Source organism: Poeciliopsis prolifica, unplaced genomic scaffold (genome assembly GCF_027474105.1).
Source record: "Poeciliopsis prolifica strain line A6 unplaced genomic scaffold, Auburn_PproV2 SCAFFOLD045, whole genome shotgun sequence".
NCBI lineage: Eukaryota > Metazoa > Chordata > Actinopteri > Cyprinodontiformes > Poeciliidae > Poeciliopsis > Poeciliopsis prolifica.
The window spans coordinates 3,030-11,086 of NW_026562420.1; the positions used below are offsets into that span (position 1 = coordinate 3,030).

The following is an 8,057-nucleotide window of genomic DNA, read 5'->3' on the forward strand; positions in this document are numbered from 1 at the left end:
AAATTCAGCTGTGGTAGCGCAGAATTTTAATTTGAAGGTATTTCGTAGCTGGAATTAGAATGTGTTCGAGTGAAACCTCACACTCTACGATCGAACCCGTTACACCTACGATTTTAAATAGGCTAGTGTGTGTTCTGTCACGTTTTAAGAATCGGCCCACTTTTCTAAAATTGTGTAGTGTGAACTTGGCTTCACTCACCGCATCTCCAGTTACCACTTTTTAGACGAACAGCAATAAAACTCCTCTCCAACAGTCCGTTTCGGCTCACGAACGTGCTGGGTCTGCAGCTCCAAAAACGTTAGCGTGCTCCGGTTTTGTGGCTCCATAAACCATGCAAAATGTTCATGAAAACTTAGCTGCTCCAACAGTTTAGCAAAAAATGTACAGTCCACAGCGTAATGCGCCGAACCTCGGTCTCCGGCCGACTGCCAGTACGTACAGTGCAGTTCTTCACAACCAATCAAATTGCTTAAATTTGTTTTTGCCCTTGACTGACGAGTAAGGCACAGACGAGGGAATTGATGCATTTACTTGCTGTAGTAAATAACAGTTATTAACAAAACGCTACATTTACTCCGTGTTTTAAGCCAACACAAATTATCTGGGGGCTTTCATATAACATTTCAGGTTATATTTAACCGCTATCCTTTTGAAAATGTCACGGCAGACGCTCTCGTAAAGTTTTCACCCCCTGTCGATCTGTTTTTGTCATTGGTGGATTAACACTGACCCCTACTGGCGAAATACTGATATTGTTCTTCATCCTGTTTATCCGCTGTTTCGTTGGTGGAGCTATACTGACCCCAAGTGGCGAATTACTGAAATGGTTTATGAACAGTTCTATAGAATTACGTTTTCTTTTATTTCTAGGCAAAATTAATGAATGTTTGTACTCTAACCCACAAAAAAAAAAACTAAAAAAAGAAAACTTATAATTATGTATATTTAAATAATTAATATGTTAAACGGCATAACAACCTATATTTAATGGGCTTCTGTTTTCCATGGGGCGCTAGACAGAAATTAGGCCACGCCGTTCAAATATTGTGATGGATTTCTGTTGGCGAGTGGATGAGGATCCATCCTTGTGAGTTTGGAGCAGCTGTGCCCGAAAATGTGGAATTGAGAGCCAAACGTATGGCGATGGCCTTACAGGTCACTTTTCCATTACTGGCGAAATACTAGTATAGTTATTCATCATATGCTTAAGCAGCCACACGCCATTGCAGAAGCTTTCATGCCGTTTCTGCACCTATCCACCAGGCGATATGCTTCGATGCGTTTTGCAGTGCTTCCCCACAATATATCAAAAATTTTATGCAGATCTGCTGATGTATCCAGGAGATGTAGCTCATCGATTAATCTTGGTGGTGCTTTGTATTAAAAGACATCCAAAGCCGTCTTAATTTCTTCATAGAGTTTACTTGTACAACAACAAAAAAACCAATAACATTAACTTCAAACATAAGTGAAATATTTCCATTGTGCTTATTTCACTGAAATACGCTTCTTAACTGTGTGGAACAAATTATATTTTTCTCAGTAGCAAGTCCTGTCAATTTCAAAATAAAATAGAATGAAATTTATATTCGAAATAATTCTTTCAGTGTCCTTTATAGAGAAAAAAGAAAGGTAAAGAAGCTTGGTACACAGTAAAAATGCCAGGTGTAGTGTCAAATAAAGAGTGTGAGTGTTGTTTTGACACCACACAGCATTAAATGAACATTGCCAGAATAAATTCCGTAATATTTGCGTTGTTAAATTCCAGTGTTAATTGGTTGGTGTTGCTTAAGCCCCGCCTTCGCATAACGGGTGCAGAGCACGTGCTACTTTCTTTCATCGCGCCACCAGTCAGTCTCTCAGTATGGCTACATTTCTTACACGAAGGACACAATTCTTTCCTAAAGGTGAGTTAAATATTCGTAGTGAAACATTGTTTCGTTGGAAATGTGGTTTTTAGTTTGAGACTTGAAAGAGTGTACGATATTTAACCCATTTTGAATGGGAAATCCACCATATTCAAGCTCCCGTCGTTTTGTCATATCTAGGTGAATGGTAAATTTGAAATCTGTTATATTTGGTAAGGTCTAGTTGTTATTTTAAACCATGGATAAGACTTCTATATCTGTATTATTTGAAATATTGGTGACGTGTGTATCTAAACAGCTAACTTAGCAAATGGTTTTTGGATGGTATTTTTTCTTCTGTTAGTTTGAGCAGGACTTCATCATGCTATTTGGAGAAGACATCTCAGGGAAGTTTATTGCAAGATGGCCAATGTTCTACAAACCCAAGATCATTACTGTCAGCAAAAGCATTCGACAGAGCATTCACCTGGATGACCTTCTGTCTGCTCAGGAGTAATCAAGTGATTATGGTATGTATTAATATATAAATATGTTCAACTGTCTTTTCTATATTTACATTGTAATCATGGCTTGTTCTGATTTTATCAGAATGGGATAGCGACTTAGCAGCCATTCTCCTGCTGGTTCATCTCTTGCCTCCAACCGCCAAAGGGAAGAAACATGTCAAAATTAGTGCAACTGAGGCAGCTGATCGTTTTGTGAGGCTCATGAAGGTATGTTTTTGACATGAATTAATGGGCTTCACTTACCGTAAATTGATCTCATTTTTACAAGACTGTAAATGTAAAGTCGTTATTTGGCATTATTTGTATTATAATTTTATAGTTATTTTTTAAAGTTATGGGTGAGATGAGGGTTAATTTTATTACAACATAGAATAGAAAATTGGTTATGGGAAAATAATGGCACAAAGAATTGTATGAGCCCATTAGAACTGCTCTTTTCACTTAAGCTCACAGGAGTTTCCTTGCAAGTCACATCCTCTTTCGTGGCATGCTCACAGCTAAAGGAAGGTGGAAAATGTTAATTTGTTGCTAGTGAGGGACTAACACCATTATTTCTAATGTGATGTCTTTTAATATTAGGTGGGGACAAGCATGGTGACATTCCTTGACAAAGTTGGATCTGCACAGCCCTTCCTCCTCTGCGTTGGAGAGAAGAAGAGCTGTATTCAGAAGTTCTACATCATCCTTGATAAGAAGCCCATTCCTTGTGTGGTACAGAGGGACAAATGGCTGCCTTCGATGAACTTTTTAAGGCGCACTTTGTGTTTGCTGTGTCCTACAATGTAACTCTTCTCAACTTCTACACATTCATCCAAACAACAGTTTATGGGATTGATGCATCAACAACAAAGGAGAGCCCCAGAGTCAATGAAATCAGAGTGACAATTAACAACACTTAAATATGCCAACATGCAACATTTATAAGGTTCAGCACAGGAATTCTTCAACTTTTGTATGAGCTGTGCATTAAAGGTCTGTAATACTTAAATGGGTTTAATAAAATTTGAACTTTCCATTTCTGTGTATTGTTTTTAATATTTTTTAGCAGTGAATTTGGTTGATATTCACACTTTGTGGGGTCAATTATTTACCTTTTTAACACGACATAATGTGTTGAGGTTAACACTACACTGGTGTTACTTTTAACATTATATTTTAACACTAACACTGTTGTAATGTTAATGTGACCCTCAGTATTGTTGAATATTAACAATATCTGGTGTTAATTTAACAAAAAATGGTTGTCAACCTTTTAACATTTTGAAAAGTGTTACTTTAACACCAGCTGACTTGGACACATATAGACACTTTGTTAGTGTTACAATTAACACTGTGGTTGCTAATTCAGTACTGACATTTTTACTGTGTAGAAAAAAGAAAAACGAAAAAACATTCATATACGGCTCTATATTTATGTCTCTGTAATGCATTCGAAAAACATGGATGAAAGAGATTCAATCTTACTAGTATTATAACCCAGAATGACGATGGCAGAGTAATATTGGCCACAATATTGCAGTAGCAGGTAAACATCATATCTCAGGCATAAAGAAGTCAGGTGATATGCAGAAGGTAGGCATAGAAAATCTGCAGATGTATTTTGTTTTGTTTCATTTATTTCAGGTCAATGTATAAGAAGTGGTGTGTAATATACATTGTAGTACTTTTGGAATATATATAATTGCTGAATTATGAAGAGTCACCTGCAAAAGTGGTAAAATACTTCTTTTTAAAGGTAAGAATTTTTGATTTCCAATCATATATAATTATTGATTAGAAAGTATCAATGTTTCTTTTTTGTCAGTAATTTTAAATTTATATGTTTTATAATTTTGTAAAAATATAACTGTTATAATTATAAGGATAAACGCTTAAATGGGCGTTATCAATAAAATAACTTCTGTCGTCCATCACCACATTTATCCAGTTAAATTTTTGAAGAAGGGTGGGCATTTCTGTTAGTACCGCCCATTTCAGCTTTTTTCTTATATATAGGCTAGTCAGTTGCTTTTCGGACATTTTGTCTTCCTCTACCAGAGATAAAGAAGTAGGTATTTTATGCTATTTGTTGATTGATTTTTAATTGTGTTTTCTCTTTATAAAGTTGTTAACTATATGTTTTGTGCTTTGTAGAACATGGCAGACTCCCCACATAAGCTCCCTCAATTGAGCGACCCTGAGCTGAAAGGCCTGCAGAAGGCGGCCCAGCTTGCTTGTGTAAGTATATTAGTTGGTAACTAATTTTAAAAAGTATTTTGTTTGGAAGTTCCTCTCTGAGGTTGTATAGTTTTAAGTAGTTGGAATTATGCTAATTTTTTTTGGATATAAAAGCATAGTTGTGAAGTTTTAGTTTAGAAAATACAGTAACTTTCGGCCAGAGCGGGCACTCGTGAACTACAATGTAAAATGGAGAAAAAAAAGAGGGGGGAGGGGGGCGCCATTATACTACCTTACAGACGGGGATACAGAATGAAGAAAGTACGCAATGTGGCAGGGAGAGCGAGCGTAGGACCAGGAACGAAGCGGTGGGTTCATGAAAGGTATAAATCATGATGGAATCCAGAAAGCTAAGTGCGAGGAGCTAAGTGCGTAGCGGATTTGTGTAGGTAATATAAATGTTGCGTTTTAATTTTCAGGGACGTTTGTTTTCGTTAGCGTTACACGATTTTAACTGTGTATAGCGTGCAATGCTTACAGCGCGTCCGACACTTAATGTAAACCTGACAACATCGGCGTGTTCTGTGCATAGGCTAGTTTTTTAACTTCAGGCGTCACATGCGTTTGATATAACACAGCTTTAAATGTTTTATGTAAGACTGTTTTCATTTGAAGTGAAGTAGTTACATTCTTTGTTGATATTAATTAAAGATACAATTTCAACATTTTGTTTAAGACATTCAAAAGTGCACAATTTCTGCTTTCCTAACATTCATCAATAAAGGGAACATAAATATTGATATCTAATAAATTATTTAAGTTTTGGTACAATTGTTATTAAAAAATGAAGCAAAAGAGAAGACCTATGAATTGATAAGGCAATATTAAAACTCTTACATTGTTGTAGTCATAAATAATATTTCTAAATAGTTTATATTGTTTTAACTTTCTGTTTTTTTATAATTTTATTTAATTAATATTATGTTCAAGATGTTCAAGTTGTATAGTTTGTTTTGATGAAGACTTCTTATTCATAGAATTGTTTGAGTGATTTAAATAGAAAATACTAACATGTTTTAGTTCTCAATTTTTAATTGTGTATTTTAATGAGGGTAGCTGTTCATGTGATATGCATTTATTTCTTGGTGTTATTCCTGGAATACATATTTTTCACCACATTGTGGTATTCTGGTTTTTGTGTTCTTGTTTAATTTAAATGCATTACAATGTTGCTTCACAGCCAGGGTTCTCAATAATGCGTTACAAAGTAACGCATCACCGACGTGGAACCACATTTTTCAGTAACAAGTAATGTAACGCGTTGGTATTTCAAATCCAATAATCAGATTACAGTTACTTTTCAAAAACACTTTGCGTTACTATCTTCTTTTGTTATTTAATAGGCCTCTCATGATAAAAGATTTTGCTGGGCAATTAATTGTCTAAAAAAATTATTGTGATAAACGATAATATTGTTTGAAGACCTTTTTACATTGATTTAATGGAAATTACATAATAATACATGCGATTTCCTGTCAAAGATAGATACACTTTACTTTCAAAAGACATACTGGGACTGATACACAAAATAAATAAAACAACCATAACCAAATATAAAATAGATTCTCAGTCTCCATTAACAATAAATGTATTTGAATAAAAACTATACAACATGAAGCCAAAGTGGAAATAAATACTGCATTCAACCAAAAGAGTGCAGATTTTGAGGTCTGTATAGTTTATTGCTCTTCAGTAATAATTAGATTTAAATAGAGAAGAATCTGACTGCCTGATGCAATAGTTCAAACTACAAGATTTTTTAACCTCAATGACAATCTTAGAACATTATTCGTTATGAGATTTTCACTTGTGTTGTGTATTATGGTAGATCGTTGTTCCTGCTTTGATGTAAATCAGTGATTTATCCAGACTTGGAGCTTAACACATTCTGTTTAATATGACTGGTAGCCAATCTTAAAGTGCGAATTCTCCTCCTGTTTTCTGAGAGGAAACACGGAGGGAATCCTGAACAGTTGACACGGTGCAACCCGAAGTCCAGCAGACATCGGAGATGATATGTGGAAACATGAATGTTTCTTCAACATTTCGTGCAAAGAAAATATAAATAACTAGGGGAGTAGTTGGAGCGAAATGTCTACCAGAAAACTCGGTAACTTTTCAGCTGTTCTTTGTTAACGTGACATAAATAGGTTCTAATAATTTTCATTCAGTCAGACTGACACTAGCCAAATGCATTGCAGGTAGATTGTAGTAAGGAATTGATTAATGCCTGGTTTCAAAGTTAGTGAACTGGACTTATCATTTTGTGTCCATTGTTGGACACAACACGGTTTCAATCAAACCGTTATAGTGAGGATTTCTGTCGGCTAATGTGTCTCAGGTTTTGATAAAGGGCCGACAATAGGCGACATAAGATCGTGCAGCACGCGCTGGGCATTACACTAAGAAATAAGGAAGGGAGGGTCAGTGGAGAGCACCGGAGTTGAGCCTTTTTTCATTCAGTGTCATCAACAGTAAGAGAAAAAGAGAGGAAGAAACGATATAGCCAATAATTGAAATAAGGTTGATAATTTTAATGTATTGTGGGATTAATAGATTTATCGTTTATCGTGACAGGTCAATTATTTAATTGTTTTCCCTCTACGTCCCTTGTTGTGTGACCGACAATATAATGTGACAATATCAGCGACAGTCAGTTTTCACATATTTGATATGTTACTATCTTCTTAAAGGATTTAATTTTTTCTTTCTCAAGTTTAAGTTATCTTGAGATGTTTTGTTTATTTTAAACTTTTGTTCACAAACTAAGCATGTGTAGCATTAACCATTTACAGTGATTGAATAGTTTTCATATTAGATTTTTAATAGCTTTTATTATTTATTGTGCTGTTGAGTTAATTATTAGTTTTCATTTTAAAATATTTTTAATAGTTCATCTTTTTTTTTCTTACAGTACCATTGCAGAGATACCTCTGTATCTCGGGAAGCCCTGGAACGGAGTGTCCATGAGGCCTTCCAGGGATCTCTGGAGGCCATAGAAAAACGTGGGAGGCAGCTGAGGGCAGCTGAACAAAAATTGAAATACCTACAAAAGCAATTGGAGGATGAAAAAACAGAAATTATCAATCTAAAAAAAAAAGAAAAGCTTTACCAAGACCAACTTGCTGCTGCTCAGCAGAAAATAGAGGACTTGGAAGACTGTGCTGTGTTTTATAGTGATGGTAGGCATATTTATAGTACATCATGTTCATTTTAGCTTTTATTTCTCTTTTATATTGTAATCTTAATTAACATATGATACAATGGTATTTCATGAGGTGTTTGTAGTGTATACAGAAAGTATTTTTTGTTGTTGGATTCTTTATTATTTTAGTTCATCTTACAAATACATTGTTAATAAAAGATCAACTTTTGATTAAAAAAATTATATTTGAAACTAAAATTGAGCTTCACAATATAAGGACATTCATTCACTAATTTAGATTTTAAATAACGATTTTATGA

At 34.9% G+C, this 8,057-nt stretch overlaps 1 long non-coding RNA gene across 1 annotated transcript; it reads left to right on the forward strand.

The window, feature by feature from the left end:
• The first annotated feature begins 2,143 nt into the window (after window positions 1-2,143).
• Window positions 2,144-3,359, forward strand: LOC129376917 (uncharacterized). Its single transcript, XR_008607849.1, has 3 exons — window positions 2,144-2,378; window positions 2,458-2,582; window positions 2,955-3,359. It is a non-coding gene; the product is annotated as an uncharacterized LOC129376917 (long non-coding RNA).
• Window positions 3,360-8,057: the final 4,698 nt, after the last annotated feature.